Source organism: Schistocerca piceifrons, chromosome 2, assembly GCF_021461385.2.
Source record: "Schistocerca piceifrons isolate TAMUIC-IGC-003096 chromosome 2, iqSchPice1.1, whole genome shotgun sequence".
NCBI lineage: Eukaryota > Metazoa > Arthropoda > Insecta > Orthoptera > Acrididae > Schistocerca > Schistocerca piceifrons.
In genome coordinates, this window is record NC_060139.1 from 752,022,351 (window position 1) to 752,035,126 (window position 12,776).

Sequence of the window (12,776 nt, forward strand, 5' to 3'; positions counted from 1 at the left end):
GGCCTGGGAGGAGCTAAATAGCAGAAGTTGAGAGGAAGGGAAATTTTGTGGCAATTTGTTCACTTCCCAGAGCAGGCATTGGTCGGCACTGAGAAGTGACGCATAATTAACGCAACTTGCACTGCAACTGGCGTAAGTGATTTTGCTGGAGGGGAAACCGAGGCGAAGAGCGGACTAGGAGAAATCTCCGTAGAGGGCTTCCGTTCCCAGCTTGCCTAGAGAGCGGATGTGGCGTTCTTTACTCAGCCTGCCTGAGAAAGAGTGAGCATCTCTGCAGTTTAGGAATTAGCAAACGGAACGACTGAGCTTGGAGATAGGAAGTTTTGGTTCAGCTATGTGCTGAGCAAGATAGCTAGGAGTGAATAGACGAGCACAGCCTTGCAGCACCACGAGGTCGGCCGACGTCTGCACAACGACGCCGCTCCGCCATGCTGTATTCGGTGATATTGCGCCCGCTCCGGCCACTGATTAATTTGTTGGATCACGTCGGCGAAGTTTCCTCGAGGGTTTCATGGGCCGTGTATTGTAGAATTCTTCTCGCACTTACATTACGCCTAGGTCAGCCGATAGGAATTACTTTTGAGTTATCGCGCTTTACTCCACGCAAACGCAATTTATTACCACTGCCTGTTAGGAGAGTCATGTAATGTGATGATTGAAGGTCGGGAGTTGAACTAAATTTGTGCTAATCGACTGCATCTGTTTTCAATCAAGTAGTTGAAATCCCAAGTCACTTTCTTAATTAATTTTATGTTCAACATTTGCATCTGGCGTTCAATAGCTGAATATAACATCAATGTGCACCCCTTTTTAATTAAAAGTGATCAATTCTGAATCAATTAATGTCAACACTGCCACCGCAGTTCAATCAGGAGTCACAGGGCCTTTTTATTTTTCTTGCGTTATCCGATATTGCGGCAGTTTTGCACTCTCTGTTGATCCGTTAGTCAATCAGCTGGGGCGAACACACGCCAAAAACCAGATAAGTGACAGGTGGGGTGTTACACAAATGCAAAAAACGACTTTCACACAAATATGCCGATAGAAATACTATAGAACTTTTGGAACCTCTTTATGGGGATTTGGAAACTCTACCTGAGGAAAGCAATGTAGACGACTCGGACAGTCTTAAGGTAAAAAGATTTATCATGAAAACTGGAATTATCTTGCAGGTCATGCACAGGGGCAGTTTCAACTGAAACGGAAAACCGTCTTGAAAACAGCTCGAAAACAGGTGTAAGATTGAGAATGTCTTCAACATCCAACTGAAAATATCATTGTAATTTTTTCAAGGCCACAATGAATTCTTCAAACCTTGCGTTTCTGTTAACATCAGTAAGTTTAGGGAATTGGACTGTCTTCGTCTGAATGTGCCCCTTCTACAACGTTATTTTCTTTTTAAATGCATCCCCATCAAATCAGAGAGAACTTACATTGCTAAGTCTTACTGTGAGTAGTGTGCAGTCAAGTCCAGTTAAAATGCGACGTCTGCAACCCATTCTGGATGTTCTAATTTTCGTTCCTGCATTCCTTTTTCCTTGATAAAATCAACAATAGCGATTTTTAAATCGAAAAACGTACTTTGCAGTAATATATGAAGTCTCCAAACTCTTCGTTCAGTTCTAAAGATAACTGGTGCAAATGACAATGGAAAAATGAGTCCGCCTTCAGAAATTTTACTTTTCGTACCACCAGTTTCTTCATGCACTCCACGCCTGGTATACGGAAAAATGAATGCCGTCTGTCGATCGTTCTACTTTTTTGCTCTTTCATCGTCAACTAAATCTTCAAATTCTTTCGGCATGGTATCGTAATGTCGTTTCATAGTAAATATGTAGTACATTGAGAATTCTCATGCCTCTCTTCTTGCAGTCCTATTCATTTTAAAGGATTGCCACGATAGATCGCTAGACTGCCTCTTTTTGTGCGAACAGCCACTGGGCCTCTGAACGTCCATCATACGACGAACAAGTTAAACAGCGCCGACGGGACGATTCTGCCGAACTGTCAAAACTGTACCGACCGAAAAATGCCGCACCGAAATCCCAAAAGAAATATCGCGCTGTTCCGGCTACTTCCGAGAAGATCCGAGCAAAGCCGAGTGCCAGGCCGGGCCTCGTCCCGCACGCAGCGCACACGCTGCACGTGTCACGTTTGGCACGCCAGGGCCGGTTCTGGTCTACAGGCACTGACTGCAGCACGTGGCGGCTTCACTCGACACTTAATTCTCACCGCTGAGGTCCACGTACCGTTCACGATTCTAATCCTATGTGTACTGTCGTGTCCCCAATTTGTGGAATAACCTTCATTGTAATCACATGCCTCTTCCTCGTGTTGCAAGGAAGGGACGAAGATTAGGTTTTAACGTCCCATCGACATCGAGATCATTAGAGACGGAGCATACGCCTATGTTATTTCAAGGATGGGGATGGTAGTCGGCCGTGCCTTCGCGGCCTTTGCTTGGTGTGATTAAGGGAAATCACGGGAAACCTTATTCTGAATGGCTGGACGCTGATTTGAATCGTCGTCCTCCCGAATGCGAGTCCAGCGTGCTAATCACTATGTCACCTCGCTCGGAACCTCGTGTGCAGTCCACAAAAATAATGGTATTTTACTATTTCGTACCATTCTGCAGAATTACACTTAGGTCTATAATTAACGTAACTGAGACAAGCAGCATATAATACTGTTTTGGAGCCTTACAGAAATGTTTCTCCTACTCTTCCACATTAAGTTACATTTATTCACATTTAAAGCAAGCTGTCATTCTTCACACCAAATAGAAACTACGTCCGCGTCATTCTGAACCACCCCTAGAGTCATTCAACGGAGACATTCTGCCGCACACCACAGCATGCCTAAGATTGTGTCCACGGATCGTTAAGCACATGGAGAATAGGAGTGGGCGTGTCGCACTTCACCGCAGCGCTCCTGACGTTAGGTTTATCTGTACCGAGGACTCGCCTCACCGAGTTCGCAGACAAATCGGCGTTACTTGGGGCCACGGATGCTCCGGCAGACGCCAATGACGGGCAGCGGCGCGTGTCAGCTGGTGACGCGGCTCGGCGCGCTGCCAGGGTATTAATCCGCGCGGACGGCCGGCTGCTGAAAGCCGCACCCCAACCACATTCGTCTCCGCCGCGCCTTCCGCCAACGCTGCCGCCAAACGAATAGCGGGACTTTATGTCGTCCTCTTACCACACGTGTGGCGCCAGCTCCCGGCAGACTTCGGCTTATTATTTAACGTCTCAGGTTACGAAATCTCCTATATGCGATTCGCCACAGTCCTAAATATATCGTGACCTCGAGGGAACAGACGTAGGAGCGACAGCGAATTAATGAACGGAGGTGGTACTGGAGACGGCGTCATTTACTGGCTTTCCTGTTACCAGGCAGCGTGCAACCTTGAACGCTAATGTCACCTGCTCTACGCAGGATGCACACAGAGCTTACAAACCACGAACGAATATGACTTACCTGCTAACGCAGGAAGATGCGTAGAAAACCCAAGGCTTAGGCAGGAATTTTCTTTACGCTGGTATCCACAGTCACTAAGAATTTGTCTACGGTTCAAACAATGATTTCTTCGAGGCAATACACTTTTTGCCCATATCTAATTTCTTAAATTTACCTTTATTACAGCACTGTTTCTACTCTTAATCTACCGTCAAGTAACACTTGCACATATGTGAAAATCAACAACATTTCTGCACTGACCTATTTCTAAATCTGGCATACATATGTACAGGTGGAAACATTATCACATGTGCGTTAGTGGATATGTACATCAAGGGGCAATTTTTACAGCGGCAGTTTACACCTTTGTCAATCATATGCGTTATCAGTGACTAGACATGCAAACAACATAAAACACAGGAACGTTAATACTTGGTCGATGCACATTTTGATCCACACATTCTCTTCCACGTGCAACGGCGAGTCCTTCATAATGTTTACGACGACGAAGGTTTATACTACCATTGTAGATGCTGACGCACATGTCCTTCTTTGTACATATGCTGAAATATCTGTTGATGAATACGCATACTAAATTGTGAAAGTGTTCAGGGCAGAAACGTTGTTGATGCACACTCTAACGCAAGTACGACTTGATAATGGCTTTCAGACCGAATAAAATCTTGTTACGAATCAATAATGCAGAAAAAAAGCAATACTAGCTAAGATTTACAGCTCCTGTCATATCATGAATTTAACCTTCAACGAAACTTGGCGAGAAAGTAACTTTTCCTTGGGCTGTAAAAGAAGAAAATACAACGTGCCTAGAAAAATATGAAGTAATGAATCTACCGTACCATACATCACCTTACACCTAATGATTGACATATATAACTCGTCAAAATCCAATACTACTTAGCTAAGTTACATTTAATTCTACAACTGTAATTAATCCACCTCTTATTGTGCGACCCCGCAAAACAGTGTGCCTTAATAATTCCATGAAGGTAAACGTACAAATGCTACTAGCGATTTGTACAAAACACACACACCCGTCATTTCGATGATCTCACAGTGCTTTACTTGCTGACTGGCACTCCTGTACGAGTATGCCATCACTTAGTCACTTACTGCCTTGGCGCACTTGTGCCCTGCATTCTGAATTAACTCTCCCTCCGCTGAGCTCCCCCCCCCCCCCCCCCTGCTTCATTCTCATCTACACTGTAATTACAATTACTCCGTTAATACATTCAGACCCAGGTGTCTGGCCACGTTATTGATATCAGTTTGTTCGTAGATATGTTGATACTTACTATTTTAAGTAACCAATTAATAACAGTGTTTACTCCTGAGAGGGTTCGTTCCTCCAGGCTTCCACAACAAGCTCTAGGGTTCGTAAAATACCATAGTAACTCAATGCTAACAGCCTCTTTCCAACTCTGTGTTGTTACTAAGATTATGGACCGCGACCTCTCAGAAAATGAACCACACCTTCACTGGATTTTTGTTATTAAATACTTACGAATCGGTAATTTATCTTGTCTCGCTACAATCAAAACGATGTGGCAAGATATCTTACTTAGTAATCTGGATAGCATCGTGAGATAATTTGGATACTACAGGAAAGACAGATACAGGAAAATTAAAGCGACCTCCGGGGAAAAGAGAAGCAGTTCTATATTAAGAGCATAGATGGCAAACCCGTACTAAGCAAAGAAGAGAGGGCCGAAAGCTGCAAGGAACAGGGTCTGTCTAAGTGAAACAGACTTGAAGAAAATATTATAGAAAGAGAAAAGCAAGTAGGTGAAGCTGGGATGGGAGATACAGAGGTAACGTACTGCGAGAAAAATATGAGAGGGCTGTGAAAGACCAAAGTCGAGCCAAGTTCCATGGAATAGATGACATTTCCTCAGAATTATAAAATCCTTCAAAAGGCAACCATGACACGATTATTTCACCTGGTGCGCAAGATATGACAGGCGAAAGACCCTCAGATTTCAATTCTATTCCAAAAAAGTCCGGTGCTGACAGATATGAATATTACCTAAACATCAGTTTAATAACTCACTGTTGTAAAATATGACATGAATTATTTATTGCAGAATGTAGAAACTGGTTGAAAACGACTTCGAGGAAGATCACCTTGGTTTCTGGGAACAGGAACACATGAGACTGCACTGTTTCTACTATTTATCTGAGAGATAGACTGAAAAAAGGCATATATACGTTTAAAGATTTACAGAAAGCATTTGACAATGCTGACTAGAACGCGCTATTCTGAAGGTAGGAAGGATAAAATACAGGAAGCGAAGGGTTATCCATAACTTGTGCAGAAACGATAGTGCAATTACAAGAGCGGAAGGGCATGAAAGAGTGGTACTATTTGAGAAGGAAGTGAGACTAAGGAGAAATTTGAAAAGGGAATTGATGTTAAGAGCGAATAATTAAAAGACTTGAAGTTTGCCAATGAGGCTGTGATTCAGTCAGGGATGCAAAGGACTTGCAACTTTGCAACAGCAGTTGAACGAAATGGATATTGTCTTGAAAAAGAGGGTAAAAATGAATATCAACAAAAGTAAAACAAGGGTAAGGGGATGTAGTCGAACTTCATCGACTCTGATGGAATTAGATTATGGAATGAGACACTAGAACCTTTTGAAATCCATTGCTACAGAAGAATGCTGAAGACTAAATGAGCAGATTAGGTAACCAATGAGGAGATACTGAATAGAACTGAGGGAAAAGAAATTTGCGGCGCAAGTTCACCAATCGGTTGATTGGACACATCCAGGGGCATCAAGGAATAGTCAATTTGGTGTGTGAATGAGGGCCGAGGGGGATTGGGGGGAGTGTACTTTAGAAGGATACCAAAGAATAAATACAGTAAGCATATTAAGGTGGAAGTGGTTTCAACAGTTGTCCAAAGATGACGAAGCTTGATTGTCCAGAGATGACGAAACTTGCACAGTGTAGTCTACCACTGTAGTTGCATCAAACCAGTCTTCGAACTGAGGATCGAAAGAAGAAGAACAACAACAATAGCTGCATATTTTGTTCGTACTTTGTTACACAGCTACCGTTCACCTGTTAATGAAGAGAAGTCAAGTATCAATTACAGTCGCCTCGCCTCCTGGCTGTGGAGTGTGAGTGCTGCTGATTGGCCAGAGCTGAACGACAAGGCGCAGCCAGGAGCAGGCAGAGAAGGCAAAGGAAGAGGTGGAGAGGAGAAGTGGCGTGGGGGGGGGGGGGGGGGCAACCGAGGGGGCGACGAGCCCTCCTCAGGGACCGCCATTCGCCTGGATGAGGTGATTTGCGTGCGCCGCTGTAGCTCTCACAACTTCGCGGTACAAATTTGATGCTCTGGCAGCAATATTCGAGACGGAAGTTCGATCAAAAGCTGACCAAAAATATAAAGCGGCGAGAAGAAGAAGCGCATCCCATTCCGCAGACAGGAAACTCTCCGCGAATTATTATATTTGTACAACACAGCTTGCAGCTACGTCTATTTGCTTCCAGCTGTACGACTCGCTCCCGAGTTCTTCAGCTGTATTTTGCAGAGCGGCGTCCATATTCCTCGGGATTCGCATCGGTTTTTTTAACTTATCTTCACTTTGCAACGTAAGTGTATCGATAGAACGTCGCACAACTTTTACAGTGTTCATTTCCTACGTCGCGTTTGTTACTGCAGTCTACCTGTCGCGACTGGATGGGAGAAAGATACTACAATCTTGAAGCACGGAATTTTCTGTACTTACTCTAATGGGTAATTCCCAGCAGAAGCAGAACTTCATACAGAAACACCTCGTCGTTGAAGTAGCGAGACATACCTGGAAGAGAAAGAAATTATTAGAAAATTCTTCTCTATACATTATGCAGAGAACATAAAAAAAACATGCACACAAAAAATTGAAACTTGGATTATGCAAAAAGAAGAAATGTAACAGAAGGTAATATAAGTTCATTCCGCTAAAACAAAAAAAAAAAAAACAAAAAAAGTGTACTACGGCCCTTACAGATCTGCTTGTTTCCTCACATGTAACGATCGAATAAAAGGTAATATCGGCAAACAAAACAGTTCTAACTTTTGGCACGTAGTCCCGACGTGGAACGGCCAGTTTTCACAATGTGTAGTATGATTCATAATACTACACCTCTTGGAGTGACAACGCATCACCTGTGAATCTCGAAAGTTACGACGCTTCCGAAATACTCGGTGCAAGAATACAATCATGGCGTAGTCGCGTTGACGCACACAGTGGAAGGTGCAATATAAAGCAATGTATTCTCTTTTACAAGTAATACAACAAATTATGTCACTTCGCCACTCTGTTGAGATGTGTCACAATTAAGAAGGTACATCAGGATCACGGAACGTTTTTTAGGTATTGAAAACGGAGGATTGAGGGAGAAGGCGAGGGAGAGGGGGAGATGGAGAGGGAGAGAGAGAAAAATGTTCAAATGTGTGTGAAATCTTATGGGACTTAACTGCTAAGGTCATCAATCCCTAAGCTTACACACTACTTAACCTAAATTATCCTAAAGACAAACACACACATCCATGCCCGAGGGAGGACTCGAAGCTCCTCCGGACCGGCCGCATAGTCCATGACTGCAGCGCCCCAGACCGCTCGGCAAATCCCGCGCGCACGCAGAGAGAGAGATGAATTCATTCCCAGTTCAAGTAATAAAAGGATTACTATTATGTGTGCGGTGTCTGTTCTTTCTGACATGCGGCATAGTCACAGTTGTGCAGCCGTAAATACACATGATGACAGAGAAATACAGACGTCATCCACATGTGGGCTGAAATAGTGCAGTAGCGACAAGTGGAAAATTGTACTGGACCTGGATTCGAACCTGATACGTCCGAATCAATCGACAGCACACACATAATAATAATATCTGAGCCTTGACAGCACTACATGATATGTACAGTGCGGATGAACTTTAGGTCCGACCTCTACCGGACATCATCGCGAGATGTTGCGAGGAATGAGGAAAATGGACAGGGGGGCGCTACAGAAGCAGTATGTGATAAGTTGAGAATGTGGGTTGGACGCAAAGCAAAGCGTGCTTGGATAGCTGAAGCGGTTAAAGCAACGCCTCGCATAAAGCACGAAATCCAGGTTCGAGACCAGATCCGGCATAAATTTTCATTTGTCGCCACTGAATTCTTTCAGTCCTCTCATGTGCCTCATGTCAGTATTTCTCTTTCATCATAACAAGAGGACTTCTCCCCCTCCAAATTGCTGCAAATTAAAACAAGTGAGAATACCAGAAACAATTTATGTACAAGTACTACATACATGTATGGGCCATTTTCCGCCATAATTATCATGCTGACAGAGGCATCTGTCGTAACGATGAATCGGCTTTCCTGTTCTCTCTATAAAACGCCTGTAATCAGTCTGGTGCGCCATGTAGTCTTGGAGCCCTTTTTAGTCTGTCAGCCACATGGTTTTATATCATAGGTGTCTAACAAAAGTGTACAACAAAGCAGAGATGTCCAGATCTCATCAAAATTTTTAGTAAAGTAAAAAGTGCGCTGTCGCCCGATGTCGTTCCCCATTTTGCGCCAATGTCTTGGATTGCATACCAATTCTCTCTACAATGTCCCATGGAGGACGGGATGTGACACTGTTGATGGTGACCCATTCTTCGGATGGGGTTTTTCAGATCGGTTGTTGCCCTGCTGTTGCAGAGAAGAGTAAGGCTATATCCCTCTACTTTTTCGCATCATCATAATACAGAAACATGCACAATACTACAAACATATCCATTTCAATCATGAAAATTCATCACATACACTTAACCCAACTCCTACATGCGGCAGGGAAAGAGGACTTTGTGCGCAGAAGAAGAAAGCCCTCCTCGATTAGTTGGCTGATTCTAACCCTCGGGGTCTCCGGTCATCAATGTCATATGAGGTTTTTTTTCCAGATGTTGTTCTCCAGCATCAAATCGACAATCCCTTGCATGACTGAAACGACGTGGTGATCACCCTCCACATACAATGTACTTGGTTTTCATCTGCTTTCTGAAATGAAGGCTTTACTCATTGGCTACGTGACAGTGTCTTTCCTGAGAAAATAGAAAAGCTGATTCATGTTTCAACATCATCTCCGTCTTAATGGTAATCAGCTAGCAAAACATTCCATACAAATAGTACGTGTAGATAAACTCCTGATATTAACGTGTTTCAAACAGCACCTCTATCGGATACTGATAAGAAAGAAAAATTGCCATCATACAGATCTCGACTCCCCTCCGAAATTAGACGTTTCAGTAAGTCACTCTCATCAGCTTCCGGTAAAGTGTCAAGATAACGTCCTTGTCCTCCTATTGTATTAAAAAATCGAAGATTATAGTTTAACACACCACCAGTCACGAGCCCATTACAGAAAAAGCAAAAATATGGATTGGGGAAGGATATCGCACTGATCTTTTTAAGGACTAATTTCTGACATTTGCCTTAAGCGAATAAGGAAAATCAAAGCAAACCTACAGCTGGATGGCCTGACAAGAATTTGGACCACCGTCTTCCCAAGCACCAGTCCACTGTCCTACCACTGCATCATGTCGCTCTATCCTGCTGAATTAGACAGAAATTAAATTTGCACGTAACGTAATCAAATTTTCAACAAAACCTCTATGTAATTACGTATTTACAGCTGCAAAAATGGCAATTCCCTTTGAGTGTTTAAAGCAGAAGCCATTAGGATAGAATGAAGGTAACTTACTTGGACGACAACGTAGGACAATGCACTTTCTGTGTCGCTCAACGAGTTTCTTTATGTTTGCAGAAAGAATACATTTTTCTAAATCACCGCCGCTTGATTCTCGATGAATGTTGTTGGTGCTAGAAAAATTGAGATCCATCACTCATTTCCAAGTCGACAATTTATGACACAGCCATACAACAGGCTGCTTTAATTTATGGGTTTGACTTCTCTTAATGTATTACGGTGTGCAGTATATAAACACGGAAATCTGGTCCTGTCTTAAGCAACCATTTTTTTTATTTAACACTTAAACACGTTTTTGTAAGGTTTCACCATCATCAGTTTGTTCATTTTCTCTCTGCAAGTATGTATGTTCCTAGCCAGAAGATATGAAAGAGAAATTCTAAAATTCACATCTGGTCTGAAGGGAATGTCCTGGTTATGCAGTTTATTTACGGTACGATGGTGTACTGAAAAGTAATGCCTCGGATGTTTTCTCTGTTCTCAATATCGGTTGAGGCGTTACATGTCACACATATTACTTGGTCGACTTTCCCACAACACTGGAACAAATTGGAACCATCTGCCACTAGATGGATTCGAGCTGTACCCTGTAACATGTATGTAATGTAACTACATTGGTGCGTGTGAAAATATGTGTGTGTGTGTGTGTGTGTGTGTGAATTCCTAAGGGACCAAACTGCTGAGGTCATCGGTCTCTAGATTTACATACTATTTAAACTAACTTATGCTAAGAACAAGATACACACCCATGACCGAGGGAGTACTCGAACCTCCGGCGGGAGGGGCCGCGCAATCCGTGACATGCGGCCACAAACCGCGCGGCGATGCGTGTGAAACACCGTGCTGTAATCGAATTTCGAATTCGAAGAGTTTGCCCACACATGGAGCACGCTTCCCTTCAGCATGACAGTACCAGACAATAAACGAGCCCTGCGACATCTGCAAGAATCCGACGCCCTGGCTTCGCTGCCGTTATCCTCCTCCATACTGTGCTGATTTGGCTCCATTCTATTTTCATCTGTTTCCAAAATTTAAGAACACCTTCGAGGACTTCATTTTGGTAGCGATGAAGCGGTGCAAGCAGAGGTGAGGTTGTCTCTCTGTCAACAAACATTCTAAAGTGATGGGATCTGGTCTCTCGTTGGGAGAAATGTGTTGGTCGCCAGGATGCCTATGTTGAGAAATAAATATGCGGACATGACAAATAAACAAGTAGAATGTTAATAAAGTTTGTTTTATTTCAAAAGCTGTAGGAGTTTTCACGTAAAAAATTCGGAGGTATTACATTTCAGCATGCCCTTGTGTTCAAAGTTGGTTCCTTGGGAGTCTTTTGTTTTATCCATTTAATTTTCTGTTTTGTGAATATGTGTGTGATGTTTTTTAAAAGGTTCTGTGTATGTTTCTGGTATCTTTGTGTTGGATCACTGGTGAACTTGACTATGTTGTTGTCCTTTAGAAATTTTGGACATTCATGATTCTATAGTTTCTGTTTCATTATGACTCTACTGTTCCTCGTATCAGCTTTAGTGTCCAGGGCATTGGTGTTTCTAAGTTTATCCCTTATTTTCCTGCATATTTTTCTCTTCTCCATTTTCGTTTGCTAAGTTAATTTTGTTTTCTGTTCCCTTATTATACAACTAATTTCCTCTGTTACTAGAGTTCTTGTTAGGAGTGCATTGAAGTTTGAGTTATTATTCCTTTCTTGTTGATGTCTAACCAGACCAAATTTCTTCTGTCTCATTTTGCCGTGGCTAGACACAAGAAACCATACAAAATGGATACAGATGTTGTTAAATGCAACACACATCCACGTGTTATGAAATGGCATCATGTATAATGTAAAATAAAGCTATTTCGTGACAGTAGGGGGAATTGATATATATAATCACGGGGCATACTTTTTCTTTCACTTTTTCAACCATTCCACCTGCTTTTACACATTCCGCTGCTTGATAACATTGGCTACCACAGGCCGATAAAATCACATCTGCTTTCACATAAACAGTACTACAGCTCGTTGTTTCTAGATGTATTTATATCAGACGGAGATTTATCGTTCACGCTATAACTCATCAGTTCACAGTGGTTCCGTCGAATTCTTTTTCACGATGTCTTCAATCCATTCACATACTATTATTGTTATTTGATATAGTCCCCCATTCGGATCTCCGGGCGGGGACTACTCAAGAGGACGTCGTTATCAGGAGAAAGAAAACTGGCGTTCTATGGATCGGAGCGTGGAATGTCAGATCCCTTAACCGGGCAAGTAGGTTAGAAAATTTAAAAAGGGAAATGGATAGGTTAAAGTTAGATATAGTGGGAATTAGTGAAGTTCGGTGGCAGGAGGAACAAGACCTTTGGTCAGGTGAATACAGGGTTATAAATACAAAATCAAATAGGGGTAATGCTGGAGTAGGTTTAATAATGAATAAGAAAATAGGAGTACGGGTAAGCTACTACAAACAGCATAGTGAACGCATTATTGTGGCCAAGATAGACACGAAACCCACGCCTACTACAGTAGTACAAGTTTATATGCCAACTAGCTCTGCAGATGACGAAGAAATTGAAGAA

At 42.7% G+C, this 12,776-nt stretch overlaps 1 protein-coding gene across 1 annotated transcript in view; it reads right to left on the reverse strand.

The window, feature by feature from the left end:
- Positions 1–12,776, reverse strand: part of LOC124775823 (RNA pseudouridylate synthase domain-containing protein 2-like) — a 1,015,654-nt gene that overhangs the window by 683,961 nt on the left and 318,917 nt on the right. The gene's annotated exons all lie outside the window — the stretch shown is intronic.